Below are 18,093 nucleotides of genomic sequence, written 5' to 3' on the forward strand. Positions count from 1 at the left end.
TCTCATATCTTTTGTATTTGTATAGTGTGGTTTAGCTGTTTCTTAGTGATTTTTGTAAGTTTTTTGTATTATATATTCTGGATAATAATCTCTTTTGTTTATATGTGTGACAAATACTTTCTCCCTGTTTGGAGCTTTTATTTTCACTCTTTTTATAGTCTTATAGCAGTTCTTAGGCTTCCAGGTGGCACCAGTGGTAAAGAACTTGCCTGCCAATGCAGCAGACGCAAGAGACCTGGGTTCTGTCCGGGGGTCGGGAAGATCCCCTGGAGGAGGACACGGCAACCCACTGCAGTATTCTTGCCTGGAAAAATCCCATGGACAGAGGAGCTTGGCTGGCTACAGTCTGTGGGGTCACAAAGAGTCAAACACGACTGAGCACTTGTCAGCAGCAGCAGCACAGCAGTTCTTAAGGAGGTAGAATTTCCAATCTTTTCCTTGCTGCTTTGCACTTTTATGTAACATTTAAAAACTCCTCCCCCCTACCCTGACGTTCGATGTTTTAAAGATTAAAGATGTTCTATGCTTCTTCTAAAAGAGCTTAACATTTTGCCTTATACCTTTGAGCCCTTAATCACTCTAAAATGATTTTTATACATGGAATGATATAGAGTTCCAATATCATTTACTTTCCATATGGATAATTACTGAAGGAAATTGCAACCCACTCCAGTATTCTTGCCTAGGAAATCCCATGAACAGAGGAGCCTGGCCGCAAGAGTCAGACATGACTTAGCAACTAAACAGCAATGAAATTATTGAATGGTGTTAACACTTCCCCGCTTTTCTGTAATGCCCCTTTTGCCAGATCAAATTTCCAAAATTGCTTAGGTCTATGTCTGGGCTGTTTTGTTCCAGTGGTCTTTCTGTCTCTCCCTGAACTAACACCTCACTGTCTTCATTATTATTTTATAATGAAGCTTGACACCTAAGAAGACAAATCCCTTCACTCTGTTCTTTTCCCTTCTAGACAATGTTGGCTAGTCTCAGACTTTTGCCCTGCCACATAAAAGTCAGAGCCAGCTTGCCAACTTCCATGAAAAACTATGTTGGTATTTTTATTGGAAATGCTTTAAATCTCAAGTTCAAATTTGGAAAAATGCACATACTTTCCTTACACTTGTATTGCTATTATAAATGATAGCTTTATCAAATTAACATTTCCAAATGTTAACTGGTGTATAAAAATGCAATTGCCTTGTTTACACTGTGTTTATAATTGGCAACCTTGCCAACTTTTATTATTCCAACACACGGTCTATGATTCTATGCAAACAATCACATCATCTGTGAGTAATGACAGTGTGGTTTCTTCCTTTCTAATCCTTTACCTTATAAATCTTCTTTTTCCCCTACTGTACTGGCTAGGAAGTGGTAAAAGCAGAGATTCTTGCTCATTCCTGCTTGCTAAAGGATCTGCTTTTTCAATTTCATCATTAAGTGTGATATTTGCTGTAAGGTTAGTTTTTTTTTTTTTTTTCTTTGTACACTGATGTTCTTTATCCAGTTCAAAAAATTCCATTCTATTCCTGATATGTTGACTCTTTATCCTAAGTTGACGTTGGATTATATCAAACAGTTTTCTGCTTCTACTGAGAGAATTTTTGTGAAAATTCATGTGAGTTTTTTCACTGGATCTGTGAACATGGTAAGTTATATCAGTCTATTTCAAATGTTGAACCAGTCTCGGATTTCTGGGTTAAGTCTTTATTCCAATTTAGTTATGAATTATTGCCTTATATATTATTCATTCAGTTTGCTAATTTTGTTTAGGATATTTTTATCTGTGTTCACTGGGTAAAATCAGCCTACAGTTTTCCTTTCTTATATTGTCCTCATCTGCTTTTGGTTTGAAGATTTTTTTATAGTTACATAAATTGAGCTGGGGAGTGTTCTTTCTTTTCCTATTCTAAGAGTTTGTGTAGTATTTTAATAATCTATTTCTTTAAGTCTAGAGAAACCTACCTATCAAAGTAGGGCTGGCATTTCCTAATGGGAAGATTCCCTATTACCAATTCAATTTATTTGATTCAGTGAGTATAGAGCTATTTCATTTTTGTATCACTTTAAAGTCAGTTTCAATATGTTATATATTCCTACTACTTTTGGTATAAATTTGTTCATAACAGTCTCTTGCTATCTTTAATCTCTGCTGTATCTGCTACACATTCCCTTTCCTATTCCTCGTATCTGTTTCTATCTTTTTGCTTTGTCTCATCAACCTTTCTGGAAGTTTGTTAATTTAGTCATATCAAAGAACAAACTCTTTGTATTGATCATCATTTTATTCTCTATTTTACTCTATATTTGTTTTACTACTTCATTAATTTCTTCTCATACCTTTGTTGCTTTCTTTATTCAACTTTCTTTGAACTATTTAATGTTCTTTTACTAATTTCTTAAATTGAATGCTCGATTTCTTGATTTTTAGCCATTCTTATTTTGTAACATAAGCATTTAAAGCTATAAATTTCCCTCCAAATACCTCCTTACCTGCATTAACAAATTAAGATACGTAATACTCTCATTAGTTACAAGTCAACGTGTGTACTTCATTTTTCACAAAGCAGCCTATAGTTCAATGATTTTTCTACCAAACAAACACTCAAGTAACCATCAATTAGGTCAAAACATAGAATATTACTTGTATTCCCAGAAACCCCAGTGTTGGTTCCCAGTCACAGCACTATCCCACTCGACCTAGGCTAACCATTATCGTGACTTTTATGGTTATCTTTTTTCCCTAGTTTTAACTCCAAGGTGTTTGCCTCTAAACACAACAGTTTTGTTTTGTCAAACTGTTTGGTTTTTGTTTGTTTTGGTTTGTTTAAGATGGCTTCAGAGACCACATTCTTTTGAATTTGGTTTCTTTCAGTCAACATTAGGCTTGTGAGATGCACCCACTCATTGCTTATAACTGGAGTTTGTTATAATTGCTATACATCTCCATTGTATAAATACATCATGGCTAATCATCATTCTACTCTTAATGAATATCTGAGTTATTGCCAGTTTGGGGCCACTATGAATAATGTTGCTATGAATAGCTTTGAAAGTCCCTGAATGAATACATGTCTGTATTTCTGTTAATTATACACTTATCAGTAGAATTATAAACTCAAAGGGGGTGAAGAGCTTCAACAAGAGTAAATAATGACAGTTGTTTCCTAAAAGTGTCATACCCAATTACATTCCCACCAGTAGTGTAACAACTGGTCTATAATAATATATATAATGGGAAGAGGTAATATTTAAGAGATATTAATAGAATTTTTCAAAGAATTGATGAAAACCACAAATCCTGAGAATTAGGAAGCCCTATGAATTTCAAGAGATGTAAATTTTAAAAATCCACTTTGAGATTTTTTTTTTAAGTCAAAGAATACTGAAGGAAAAAAAGAAGATCTTAAAAGCAACCAGAGAGAAAATAAAAATTACCTATGACAGAATAACTATTAGATTTATTTGACCTCTTAATAGCAACAAGTGAACCCAGAAGACAGTAGAATATCTTCAAAGACCTAAGAGAGAGTCTTAGAATGTCAACTTAGATAGTATATCCAGTGGTAGTTCCTTTCACGAACAAAAATGAAATAAATGTATTTCAGACCAAAAAAGACTGAAAAAATATACCAACAGCAGACTCTCACTAAAGCAAAAGACCAGATCACTGGTAAATTGTTGTGGAAGTCATTAAAAAACAGGAAATTCAAAGGAACCAAAATAGAAGCTATTGTAGATAACTTTGAAGTATCAACTCAATCCTCCTCCCCTTTATTCTGAAAACTGAAAAAAATATAATGTTCAAAAAGTTAACAACATGCCTCTCATACAAATACAGAAAAATAAACATATGTCAAGATGTGCCCAATTTGTTTCTCAGGAAATGAACAGGATAGTGAAGCTAGTTCAAAGGAAAAGTCATTAAATACACAGTCATTAAAGAAAGAAAATATTGGAATAAGATTACTAGGTTAGGTACAAAACTAGTTAACATGATTATTATTTTTTTTTATTCAGTGCTATTCTCCCAAATCTTCCCACCCTCTCCCTCTCCCACAGAGTCCATAAGACTGATCTATACATCAGTGTCTCTTTTGCTGTCTAGAACACAGGGTTATTGTTACCATCTTTCTAAATTCCATATATATGCGTTAGTATACTGTATTGGTGTTTTTCTTTCTGGCTTAATTCACTCTGTATAATAGGTTCCAGTTTCATCCACCTCATTAGAACTGATTCAAATGAATTCTTTTTAATGGCTGAGTAATATTCCATTGTGTATATGTACCACAGCTTTCTTATCCATTCATCTGCTGATGGGCATCTAGGTTGCTTCCATGTCCTGGCTATTATAAACAGTGTTGCGATGAACATTGGGGTACACGTGTCTCTTTCCCTTCTGGTTTCCTCAGTGTGTATGCCCAGCAGTGGGATTGCTGGATCATAAGGCAGTTCTATTTCCAGTTTTTTAAGGAATCTCCACAATGTTCTCCATAGTGGCTGTACTAGTTTGCATTCCCACCAACAGTGTAAGAGGGTTCCCTTTTCTCCACACCCTCTCCAGCATTTATTGCTTGTAGACTTATGGATTGCAGCCATTCTGACTGGCGTGAAATGGTACCTCATAGTGGTTTTGATTTGCATTTCTCTGATAATGAGTGATGTTGAGCATCTTTTCATGTGTTTGTTAGCCATCTGTATGTCTTCTTTGGAGAAATGTCTATTTAGTTCTTTGGCCCATTTTTTGATTGGCTCATTTATTTTTCTGGAGTTGAGCTATAGGAGTTGCTTGTATATTTTGGAGATTAGTTGTTTGTCCGTTGCTTCATTTGCTATTATTTTCTCCCATTCTGAAGGCTGCCTTTTCACCTTGCTAATAGTTTCCTTTGATGTGCAGAAGCTTTTAAGTTTAATTAGGTCCCATTTGTTTATTTTTGCTTTTATTTCCAATATTCTGGGAGGTGGGTCATAGAGGATCCTGCTGTGATGTATGTCGGAGAGTGTTTTGCCTATGTTCTCCTCTAGGAGTTTTATAGTTTCTGGTCTTACGTTGAGATCTTTAATCCATTTTGAGTTTATTTTTGTGTATGGTGTTAGAAAGTGTTCTAGTTTCATTCTTTTACAAGTGGTTGTCCAGTTTCCCCAGCACCACTTGTTAAAGAGATTGTCTTTAATCCATTGTCTATTCTTGCCTCCTTTGTCAAAGATAAGGTGTCCATATGTGCGTGGATTTATCTCTGGGCTTTCTATTTTGTTCCATTGATCAATATTTCAGGTGAAAAATTGAAAGCATTTCCTCTAAAGTCAGGAACAAGACAAGGGTGCCCACTTTCACCATTACTATTCAACATAGTTTTGGAAGTTTTGGCCACAGCAATCAGAGCAGAAAAAGAAATAAAAGGAATCCAAATTAGAAAAGAAGAAGTAAAACTCTCACTGTTTGCAGATGACATGATCCTTTACATAGAAAACCCTAAAGACTCCACCAGAAAATTACTAGAACTAATCAATGATTATAGTAAAGTTGCAGGATATAAAATCAACACACAGAAATCCCTTGCATTCCTACACAATAATAATGAGAAAACTGAAAGAGAAATTAAGGAAACAATTCCATTCACCATTGCAACGGAAAGAATAAAATACTTAGGAATATATCTACCTAAAGAAACTAAAGACTTATATATAGAAAACTATAAAACACTGGTGAAAGAAATCAAAGAGGACACTAATAGATGGAGAAATATACCATGTTCATGGATTGGAAGAATCAATATAGTGAAAATGAGTATACTACCCAAAGCAATTTATAGATTCAATGCAATCCCTATCAAGCTACCAACGGTATTCTTCACAGAGCTAGAACAAATAATTTCACAATTTGTATGGAAATACAAAAAACCTCGAATAGCCAAAGCTATCTTGAGAAAGAAGAATGGAACAGGAGGAATCAACCTACCTGACTTCAGGCTCTATTACAAAGCCACAGTTATCAAGACAGTATGGTACTGGCACAAAGATAGTTAACATGATTATGAGCAATAAAGTCATAATCTTTGGTTATAATCTCTACAAGATAAAATTAACTGAATATCTACAGACAAACATTTATCTAAAAGTTTACCATGTAACTGCAGAATCTGGGTCTTGCATCAGTAGTAGAAAGTGAGTCATATAAATATACATTCCTCAAGATAATTAAAGAACCCTAAGGTGGTTAAGGAAGACTCCAATGTGACATTAAAAGGACAAGTTATCTTTCTTTTGCTTTTATTTCCAAATGTGAGATAATTATTCTTAACAGAATAAATCCCCACCTTAGTTAGAGAGTTTGGGATGGGCATGTACACACCACTATATTTAAAATGGATAATCAGCAAGGACCTACTATACAGCACTATAGTTAAAATATAGCCATTTTGTGGCAGCCATATTTGTCATTCTTATGCCAAAGAAGTATAAGCTGGTCTACAGACACAAAGAAGCATGAATCAGTCTAGAGAAAGAAGCAAAGAGTCCAGCTGGCCACAAGTGTGAGAGAGAAAAGTGAGAATGAAATACCTCCTGGCTCTTGATGGCTTTGCACCCACTTCCTAGTCCCAGGCCTTCATGAAGCTCAAGCTATTGTCTTGGCCTTGGATTCTTGAGATATTCCAATATTCATCCAATAAATTCCCTTTTGTGCTTAAAGTGAGTTTAGGGAGCTTAAAAATACAAGCAAAAACAAAAGAGTAACCCATATTTTGAAAACCCAGAGAATCAAGACAGAGAGCAATAAGAGACTTTGTCCAAGCAGTGCAGATCCACAGATCCTGGTGCAAGACCCCCTTCTTATGTCAAAAGACATCAGTTCTTATGTGTTTCTTGTGATCCCAGGGTAAGGGTTCTCTGCTATGCGGCTAAGTACCACGCAGTAGACAATTAGTTAGGACTTACCATGAGCCAAGGGCTGCACTGGGCTAAGCCCGTGAACATATTTACATGACGTATGTGGCAGATCAAGGAGGACTGTCACATCTCTGTACTTCCCAGCGCCTTATCAGCCAGACAGCTTATAGCTGAAATCTCACAGTCTGTGGCATGTCCTCTCTTGTCTACATTCATATGAAGAAAAGCACAAGAAAATCTCCGTAGCTCTTTGGTTTATCAGGTTAACTCAGGGGGTGCAATTATGAAATTAAAATACCAATATCTCCAGTAGGAATTTTCACTTTTATATTGGATTTTTTTTAATATGTTCAAGCATTCAAGCAAATACTAGACACTAAGACCTCTCTAGAAAGATGCAAAGAAAAAGGAGAGAGAGTCACAGGGGCCAGAGAAGGCAGGGCAGTGATGAATGGATGGGAAGGTAGCTGCAGTGGGATAGGCCCCTGTGAGAGAGGGAAAGTCGGGCTGAAATGGCATAAATTAAATCCGTTAATCTCTGACAAACATGGGAAAACCAGACACTACTAATTGCTTGCTCTGCGTAAATCTTTATAAGTTTACCCTGGTGCGTGTGATAGCAAATAAGAACCTAGAGAGGGGCTTTTATGAAAAAGCTTTTCTGAATACGTGAAATAACAAAAGGTCCAGTTCTCCACCTCAGCTCTTTTGTGCAATCACATCAAATAGAAACTCAGCAGGCCCGAGGGCCACTGCTGCTTCTAATTAAGGCCTCAAGGTAAGGCAGCGCTTTAGGGGGTATCTTCCCAGCAAAACAGAAATTCCACCTCTGTCTCTAGCAGCAGAAGGCTGTGTTTGTTCTCAGCTTGCATTAAAAGTGGCAGGCTGCACCTGCCTTCCAGATACCCTGCAAGCAAGCTTATTCTAACGCTGATGCTCTTGTTAAAACAACTCAAAGCCCGGGTAACAGATGTTAGATAGAGGAGGAATGAGAAGCAAAGCATTTTTCCTTTTTCTGTGTATTTTTTGTGTGTCTGTGTGTGCTGGGGAGGGGTTTCATACATGAAAGAATTACTATTGCCTTCCTTGGCAAAACTGATACGCCATCTGTCATAGAGGTGTCAACACTGAAATCCTGGGTGCTGGTGGAAGGACTTATTTCAGTCACCAGTCTCGAGAAGAGGGGTTCTCAAATGTCAGTGATCATTAGAACCACCAGAAGAGCTTATTCAACCACAGGTCAGCAGCCTTACCCTCAGAGTTGTTTTTTTTTATTTTTTTTTAGCTTTTTGTTTTATATTGGAATATAGCTGATTAACCATGTTGTGAAAGTTTCAGGTGGACAGCACAGCAGCTCAGCCATGCATATACATGTATCCATTCTCCCTCAAACTTGCCTCCCATCCAGGCTGCCATATAATACTGAGCAGAGTTCCCTGTCCTATACAGTAGGTCCTTGTTGGTTATCTATTTTAAATACAGCAGCGTGTATATGTCCATCCCAAACTTCCTAACTATCTCTTGCCCCCACCCCTTTCTCCCCTGACTCCTTCACAAGTAATCTTAAATTCATTCTCTAAGTCTGTGAGTCTGTTACCCTGAGAGTTTTTTATTCTGTAGGTCTGGGGTGGTATCCATGAATTAGCATTTCTAACAATTTCCAAGGTAAGGCTGATGTTGCCAGTTCAGGAACCTCACCTTGAGAATCACTGTTCTAGGAGGGCAAAGAGAAAGCGAAAAAGTGAAGAATCATCGGCTATGGCAGTGCAGACCGGACTGATTGGTTTTTTGAGACACAGGTGGTAGACAAAGAGGAGACAGCTGTGTTTGGATCTGAGCCCGTCTGTGAAAGGGCAGGCTGACAGCAGGCAGAAGAGAGTTTTGAAATGATCACCAAGTGTGGAACAGCTCGTGCTGACAAGAGGATACTGAGCCAGAGAGCGGGATACACATTTGTTGTAGGAGGGGGCGGGGGTCTCCTTAACCCCTGCCCCAGCTTCCTAGGCTTCTATCAGGCCGTGGGTGGGGTCTAGGTCTTCTTTTCTCTCTTAGAGAGTGTGGGTGCCTAGGCTCCCCAGGCCCACCCCACCCCACCCCTCCACTTGCCTGTTACTGCCACCACTCTTGAACCTTGTACGAAAACTGGGCTGGTGAGAAAGGATCCTCCTTAGTTTGGCTCCTAGTGATGGATGGCTGAGAAAGCATCTGGGTTTTGCTGTTTGGGCCTGAGCCACAGGGCACCGTCTGCCTCCAAACTCATGCCCTGCCAAAAGTCCCTCACAGTCAGTCCGGCCCAAGGTGGTCCTTTTGTCAATAGTAGGGGGGTGAGGAAGGGGTCCTGTCTTACAGGGGATGTTAAATGAATTAAACAAGGAGGCTGTTAGATTGAGGAGGCCCTAATGCAGAGGGTAGCCTACTTAAGCAAACCAAAGTCTAACCTGTAAATGCCTGAAAGTCAAGACGCTGCTACTGCTGCTTCTGCTGCTAAGTCCCTTCAGTCGTGTCCAACTCTGTGCGACCCCAGAGACGGCAGCCCACCAGGCTCCCCTGTCCCTGGGATTCTCCAGGCAAGAACACTGGAGTGGGTTGCCATTTCCTTCCAATGCATGAAAGTAGAAAGTGAAAGTGAAGTCGCTCAGTCGTGTCCGACTCTTGGCGACCCCATGGACTGCAGCCTACCAGGCTCCTGCGTCCATCGGATTTCCCAGGCAAGAGTACTGGAGTGGGGTGCCATTGCCTTCTCCAGGTCAAGAGGCTAAGGACCACCATTCACAAACAGCTAACCAGGCTTCACGCTACAGCCAATTGGCCAACCAGGCTTCACGTTACAGCCAATCAGCCAAGGCTTCACACTATAGCCAATCACCAACCAGGCTTCAAGTTACAGCCAATCGGCCAACCAGACTTCACGTTACAGCCAATCAAATAGTTTCCTTACTTTTCTTCCTCACTTTCTCTCTCTGTCTCGCCTCAGCTCCTGCAGGTCAGAGGGCTCCTAACCACTGCCAGTTTGGTGCTGCTTGATTCCAGTCGATTTTTATTCAAATAAACTCTTAAGAGTCTTAATGTGCCTCAGTTTATCTTTGAACATGGGAATCAGAAATACAGCATTCATTTTCCCACATGGCTTCCCTTCCTCGCTCTCTTCCTCCCCCCACTCACCACTTTGCATCAGTCCTCAGTGAGACAGCACAGGGCTGTACTAAAGAAACAGCCTCGGCCCCTCGTCTCAACCATGAGGCAGGAGTATGAGTGAGTCACAGCATAGCTGCCTATGTAATTTTCAGGCCCAGTATAAAATGAAAACGCAGATCCTCTTTTTCAAAAGTATTAAGAATTTCAAGATGACGCCAGCAGAGCTTTAAACCAAGCTTGAGGTTCCTCTGTGTACCGGACCTGGTCGTGAATTGTCTGTGGAAGCCTCAGCATGCAGGTAACAAGCTCCAAGCTTTCCCTGCTGCCCCCCACTGGGCTGGAGGGAGCCTCTCCCGTGGAAGGAATGGGAAGGGGAGTGAAGTCAAACAGGAAGCACAGTCCCTGTGACCTCTGAGACTTTGCGGGACCCTGGGAAGGCAGACACCAACTGCTAAAGAATAGATTATTGGAACAACTTCCCATGGCCAACACAATGTGGCTGACCATCTATATATCTGACTCTGCTTGCTGGCATTTTTCCAGCAAGGTTATCCAGGAAAGGTAAACACAGGAAACCCCTCGCTTTCAAGGGCAGGAAAGCAAAACTTAAACTAGGAGGCCCAGGCACTTTCTGTAGGATCACGGGGCATTTTTGACATCAGTTTCTGGATTCCTCTTCCAGTACTCAGAATTTTCATGTGCACATCAGACAGCTGAAGTACCTGGTCTCTAGTCTCTCCCAGTCCTATGAATATGTGCCCAGCCCTCTTTATAACAAGTTCCAAGTATCTAGCAGGGATAACAAACTACCCTAAACTTTGGTGACTTAAAACAACCACTCTGTTACTATCTCACAATTCTGTGGGCTAGAAATTGAGAGAGGGCTCAACCATTCAAGTTTTCTGTTCCACATGGTATCAGTAAAGGACCCAAGGTGGCTACACTCACATGTCTTCATGGGGATGGCTAGAAAGCTGAGCCCAACTTCGACTGTCCTCTGGAGCACCCATATGTGGCCTTTCAAGCCTGGGGAACTCAAGGTAGTGAATTTTTAGATGGCAGTTTCCATGAGCTTCCAGAGCTCAGGGCTCCCAAAAGAGCATTCCAAGGTGCCCAGAAGGGAGTTTCAAGTCTAACCATGGAATTCCCAGAATGTCACTTCCACTGTGTTCTGTAGGTCAAGAAAATCACCAAGGTAAGCTCAGATCCAGGTAGAGGAGAATTGGGCTCCACGCTTCAATGAAGAAGTAGCAAAGGATCTGTGGCCATTATTGATCCATTGTGGATGCTGATTATACAAGAAAGAAAATAGGAAACTCCAATCAGTATCCCCCAGGTCAGAGAGAAAAGTCTAAGTTTAACAATGAAATATTAGTCCTGAGCTGTGCTCAGTTGTGTCCAACTCTTTGCTACCCCATGGACTGTAGCCTGGCAGGCCTCTCTGTCCATGGGATTTTCCAGGCAAGAATACTGGATTGGGTTGCCATTTCCTCCTCCCAGGGTTCCTCCCAACTCAGGGATTGAACCCGCGTCTCTTGAGTCTCCTGCATTGGCAGACAGATTCTTTACCACTGAGCCACCTGGGAAGCCCAAAATGTTAGGGAATGTACATTTTATCTTTTAAATTACAGTGCTTAAGTTACAATGCTTAGGTCCTATTTTTACATTGATTTGTCAACATTTTTATTTTGACCAATTGTATGAAATAAGAATCTCTACTGTAAGTTTCTAGAAATTCAAGAACTTAGCTCCATGACAATTTCTTATTTGTCCTTCAGGATTGAAAGCACAAAGCACAGGGTGTGCTTGCTAATTTAGTGCAAAAACAAGCAAACAAAAAAAACAGGCACCCATTATATTTGCCCTGGAGCCTCCTGCTACAGCCTCCACAGTTAATATTGTGAGGCACCAGTCCCTAGAGCTAAGTCGCCTTTGTTGTCGGCCATCTGCTTGTCTTCTCTCCACTTTATCCTGGCAGAACCTGCCATTTTCCAGAGCACTCTTCAGCCCCATTCCTCTCAAACACAGAGACTCTCTGACTGCTTCTAACTTCAGCTGGGTAACGTGCCTCACTCCAGAATTCCAAGGAAAGCCAACATTTTCCTGAGATTTTGAAATAGCCACCATCTACCAACCCCTCCATGAAATTAAAAGACATTTGCTCCTTGAAAGAAAAGTTATGACCAACCTAGACAGCATACTAAAAAGCAGAGACATTAGTTTGCCGACAAAGATCCATCTAGTCAAAGCTTTGGTTTTTCCAGTAGTCATGTATGGATGTGAGAGTTGGACCATAAAGAAAGTTGAGTGCCAAAGAATTGATGCTTTTGAACTGTGGTGTTGGAAAAGACTCTTGAGAGTCCCTTGGATAGCAAGAAGATCCAACCAGTCCATCCTAAAGGAAATCAATCCTGAATATTCATTGGAAGGATTAATGCTGAAGCTGAAACACTAATACTTTGGCCACCTAATGGGAAGAACTGACTCATTGGAAAAGACCCTGATGCTGTGAATGATTGAAGGCAGGAGGAGAAGGGGACAACAGAGGATGAGATGATTTGATGGCATCACCGACTCAGTGGACGTGAGTTTGAGTAAACTCTGGGAGTTGGTGATGGACAGGGAGGCCTGGCGTGCTGCGATTCATGGGGTCACAAAGAGTCGGACACGACTGAGCGACTGAACTGAACTAAACCAACCCCTCTGGGCTTTCCCGGTGGCAAGTGGTAAAAAAAATCCACCTGCAATGCAGGAGATGCAGGTTCCATCCCTCCCTGGGTCAGGAAAATCCCCTGGAGGAGAGCAGGGTAACCCATGCCAGCATTCTTGCCTGCAGAATCCCATGGACAGAGGAGCCTGGCGGGCTACAATCCATAGTGTCTCAAAGAGTCAGACACGACTGAAGTGGCTGAGCACGCATGCACACCAACCCTGCTCCTGAAGATGTTACTGGTCGGGCCCCTGACAGTCTGGCTAATGATCTCACCCCAGAGGCCATCCCACCCTCAGCTCCTGCTGACCCCATCAATGGTTCATCACGCCCTGCACGCCTCAGAATCCTCGCACCCTCTGTTGCCCTGGTAACCATCTCTGGGCTTCCTCACCCCTTTCCTCACGCCTAGAGTGCCTTCTCCAATAGTCTTTGTAAAATTGTACCTCCACTTTTAGACTATCCTTCCCCATTAAGCCTTTTCCAGTTAGCCTCGTGACTACCCCTGCCTCACTTTAAACCCCAACACTCCTGCCTGTGCTCCACGCCACCTCTCTCCCTATGGCCTGTGTATCCCATGAAGGCTGTTTCTGACTTGTCACACATGACTTGTCATTTCCCTCCAAAATGCAAACACTCTGAGACCAGAGACCACGGTTTGTGTGTGTGTGTGTGTGTGTGTATGTAGTTTTTATTATTATTATTAATATGCAGTACAGAGAATAGGATCGGGCTTCACAATATATGCTTTAAAGATGCATGTCGAAATTAAAATGTCTAAAAAATGTTTTATAAATTGTGCCAGACATGTTATTCAATTCACACATTTAATTCTCATCTATCCCACTCATTAATTCTTCCTCTCGGGTCTAATTTTAACAAAATTCCACCAGAAGGAAAGAATTTGGATGCCCACACGGTTTATTAGAATGGGATTTGGCATCTGGGACAAGTTCGCGAGGCTCAGCACGTCAGATAAAGACATGAACATTGTCAAATGGGTCAGTGGCAGTGGTTGCCTGATATGTGAGCTGCAGTTGCATTAGGAAGAATGGAGAAGGAAACAAAATCGCCTGAGCCATGGGAACCAGGCATTTGTGAGCCCCAAGAAGTCTGTTTCCTGTTCTGGAGGAGGGGAGCTGTCCTGTGGAGGAGTTGTGAAGGAGGAAGTTGTGGAAGTGAGGGGTAGACCTCCAATCCCACACCCTCACAAAGGTCAGACTTTAATTATTTTATTGTATCTTTCACAAAAACTGGAACCAGACAGAATGAGAACAAGCCACAGAAACTCAATCTTGGCTCCTCTCAGGCAACTGAGCCCCAAACCACAACCCTAAAGTCTATTTGCTATTGAACAGGAGATTCAAGGACCAAAAAGCACTGGCACATCGAGTGGGCTCGTTGGCTCAGTTGCCGAATTGGAGACTTGGGGACATTTGCCAACAGCCTGCTCCGGAACGCTCTGTCCCTGCCCAAATCAACTGCAGTAATTAGCTTTGGTCATTAGTTTCAAGTAAATAATCTCCTTGTCACAGCTGGGATCCTTTATCAGAACGGCGGACATGAGGGTTTGCAGAAGCAAATGATTTTTCTTCCCCTCTGAATTCCCCCGAACACTAAGTCATGACCCAGAGATCTGAATAAGGCATAGAAACTCCCAAAGATGCCTAAAATTTGGAGGAATAGCTCTGCCTAAAGGGCGGAATCACCGGGTATTAACAACAAATGTAAAACAACAACAAAACTTTTGAAATGGTTATTGATCTTTTCTTCGACCCAAAGCTCAAGTTCAGATCAACAAACTTGCTGAAGTATGTGCTGTATACATGCCAGGAAATGTACTTGCTACATGCCAGGCTCCCAAGGAGCCTAGGAGGAGACTGACGAGGAGACTGACAAGGAAACTGGTAATAAATGCACTGGTGATATACTCTGATAGCAGAACGCAGAGAGGGAGGGCACCCTAACCCAGCCTGCTTCTTCAGGGAAGACTTCCTGGACATGTGACTCCAACACTGATTTAAGAAGGGAAGTAGCCATCAGGAGCACTTCTGCAAGACTCACATAGGAGGGAGGCATGGGGTTGATTCTGAGCCTTCTGAAACAACTGGCAAAACACATGTTCTCAACCTTCTATGCCTTGGTATCCCATCATTATGGGGCTTCCCAGATAGTGGGTTAAAAAAAACCTGCTGTCAATGCAAGAGACATAAGAGATTCAGGTTCGATCTCTGGATCAGGAAGATCCCCTGGAAGAGGGCATGGCAACCCATTCCAGTATTCCTGCCTGGAGAATCCCATGGACTGAGGAGCCTGGTGGTCTACAGTCCATGGGGTTGCAGAGTCAGACACGACTGAAATGACTTAGCAAGCACACATGCATGCATCCCATCATTATGCCCATTTCAGAGAAGGAGGAAGTGAAAAGAGAGACTTCAGCTCTGTCCTTGGATTGCCTGTGGGGATGGAGTTAGAGGCACAGTGCTGGTCGGACCCCCACCAGCCTCAGGAGTGCCCATGGTGGCAGAATGGCTGGTCCCTGAAACTTTAAGGTCTGTCCCCACCCCCAAGCACTGCCAGGGGCATATGCTGCACCCTTAGTGCCAGGGGTATGGTCATTGCCAAAGAGAGGGCCAGACAGCTTAATACCTCAAAGCCTGCCTGGGCGACTTCCCTGGTGGTCCAGTGGCTAAGACTCCACACTCTCAGTGCAAGGGGCTTGGGTTTAATCCCTGATCAGAGAACTAGATCCCACATGCTGCAACTAAGACCTGGCACCGCCAAATAAATAAACATTTTTTTAAAAATAAAAAGGACATTTAAAAAAAAAAACCTCCCTGGGCCAGAGCACAACACCAAAGCCCAGTCTCCTTTCAGTGCAGCATAGGCTCACTGTGGGATTCAGCCCAGGGCTGCACGACAGAAGAAAAGAGACATGGATAGTTAGAGGGCAAAAGGGACGAGTGGTCTCTTATGTTGATTGGAAATCACAAGTTGGGGAAAAAAGGCAAAGAGGTTAGTAATTCCATGGTGGTTAAGAGTATGGGTTTTGCAATCAGACAGCTCTGAATTTAAGCCCCAGCCCTGCTACTTCCTGGTCTTCCCCGGTGGCTCAGCAATAAAGAACTCATCTGCAATGCAGGAGACACAAATTCAATCCCTGGGTCAGGAAGAGTCACGACTGACTCGTAGCGACCCCATGGACTGTAGCCCACCAGGCTCCTCCATCCATGGGATTTTCTAGGCAAAAGTACTGGAGTGGCTTGCCATTGCCTTCTCCGGGAGAAGGGAATGGCAACCCACTATTCTAACTTTGGAAATCCCATGGTCGGAGGAGCCTGACAGGCTACAGTCCGTGGAGTCACAAAAGAGTTGAACACAACTCAGCAACTAAAACAACAAGCTGTAGGGATACATCCCCCCCATCTCCCTGCACCTCGTTTCCTTATCTTCAAAGTGGTGCAATAGTAGTTACCCAAGTGGGTTGATGTGAAAGTTAAATGCAGTAACACATGTAAACACTTCATGCAATGTCTGGAACATAGTAGCTACTCAGTAAATACTAACCATTGCTTATTCTATCCATTTTCATTCCCCACGACCACACACAGGATGCCTGAGTTCACTAAGTTTTTTACCAGAATCATCTGGATGATTGCCTTCTTTTGATAAATTTGGAGACAACCAAAGATATTTCACACTAACATATTTTTTTGTAATAAAAAAATGAAAAATTACTTTCTAGTAGCAAAGAAGTTGGATGTCATCACCGACTCAATGGACATGAGTTTGAGCAAGCTCCAGGAGATGGGGAAGAACAGGGAAGCCTGGCGTGCTGAAGTCCATGGGGTTGCAAAGAGTTGTGCATGACTGAGTGACTGAACAACAACAAGCAAAGAAGAGTTCCTGGAGAAGATCAGAGCTAGAACAAAGGTATCCAACCAGGAAGTGGTTCTCATGTCCTTTGAGGCAGAAAGGACTCCTTCAATTGGACTGTGCCTTACTGGTGGCCAGCCCTGGCTCACAGGCACATTTAGTGATGTGTAATGTCTTAGAACAGATAACCTCTTTGAAGAGTCTGGCTGGACCACAGCAATCCTAGTCCTGGGGTGAGATGAAACAGGGCAAAAAAGACATTTGCCATTTGTTCATCTGAACTAATTCATATCACTTTTACTTTGATTAGCACCTGCTCCATTCAAGGCACTGCTTCAGAAACCACTGTTTGGTCAGGGACAATCAGGGGTCAAGCTGCCAAATGGACTGTCCCTTGATTATGAAATTAACCCTCTACATCCACAGTTGTGATCACAGTCAGCAATCTATACTTATTTAAGGCTGTGTAATAGGTCAGCACTTGAAATTCCCATTCATATCCACAACCCTCCTATGAGAGCAACAACTCAGGATTTTTATCCCTCTCTCTTACAGAGGAGGAAACAGTCTGAGAGCTTAAGTACCTATCCGGTTCTGTCCACCTAGCTACTGCTACTAAGTTGCTTCAGTCATGTCCGACTCTGTGCAACCCCATAGACTGAAGCCCACCAGGCTCCCCCATCCCTGGGGTTCTCCAGGCAAGAACACTGGAGTGGGTTGCCATTTCCTTCTCCAATGCATAAAAGTGAAAAGTGAAAGTGAAGTTGCTCAGTTGTGTCTGACCCTCAGTGACCCCATGGACTGCAGCCTACCAGGCTCTTCCATCCATGGGATTTTCCAGGCAAGAGTACTGGAGTGGGGTGCCATTGCCTTCTCCAAGGTGGAGAAACCAGGGCTTTACATCCTGGCCTCCTGATTCCAAAACTTATTGTCACTAAGTCAGGCAGCTTTTGCCACATAGAAGGGACATGCTACCCATTCTTTATCCTTTGGAACCCAAAGGACACATTTCTAGGACAGCTGGCTCTGATCAGAATGTAGGCTATGACCCTGGAGCCATTCATCCCCATTTATGTCATACTCTGGCCATCCACAGAGAGAATTTTGCAACTGGCTTTATCACAGTCCAAATTCTGTGGTTATCAGAATGATAAATTTTATTCTTTCAGCGGCCAAGACTGAGGAGAGGGCAACCTTGGGGATTTACAGACCTGCTCGGGAGAGGAGGAATGTTCATTCCCAATGGAAAATTGCATGCACTGCTCCAGCTAGCCCAAGCTCTCTGACCTTCAAGACATACACTGTATCTTTTCTCAGGCTCTAGTTATGACCAACCTAGATAGCATATTCAAAAGCAGAGACATTACTTTGCCAACCAAGGTCTGTCTAGTCAAGGCTATGGTTTTTCCTGTGGTCATGTATGGATGTGAGAGTTGGGCTGTGAAGAAGGCTGAGCACCGAAGAATTGATGTTTTTGAACT

At 42.2% G+C, this 18,093-nt stretch overlaps 1 long non-coding RNA gene across 1 annotated transcript in view; it reads left to right on the plus strand.

Moving 5' to 3' along the window:
* Positions 1–1,300: 1,300 nt before the first annotated feature.
* LOC104982282 overlaps positions 1,301–18,093 on the plus strand; it is a 25,097-nt gene continuing 8,304 nt past the window's right edge. The window contains exon 1 of the long non-coding RNA XR_824492.1: positions 1,301–1,648. This is a non-coding gene — a long non-coding RNA (uncharacterized LOC104982282). The remainder of the gene's footprint in view (positions 1,649–18,093) is intronic.

Source organism: Bison bison, unplaced genomic scaffold (assembly GCF_000754665.1).
Source record: "Bison bison bison isolate TAMUID 2011002044 unplaced genomic scaffold, Bison_UMD1.0 scf7180017864530, whole genome shotgun sequence".
Classification (NCBI taxonomy): domain Eukaryota; kingdom Metazoa; phylum Chordata; class Mammalia; order Artiodactyla; family Bovidae; genus Bison; species Bison bison.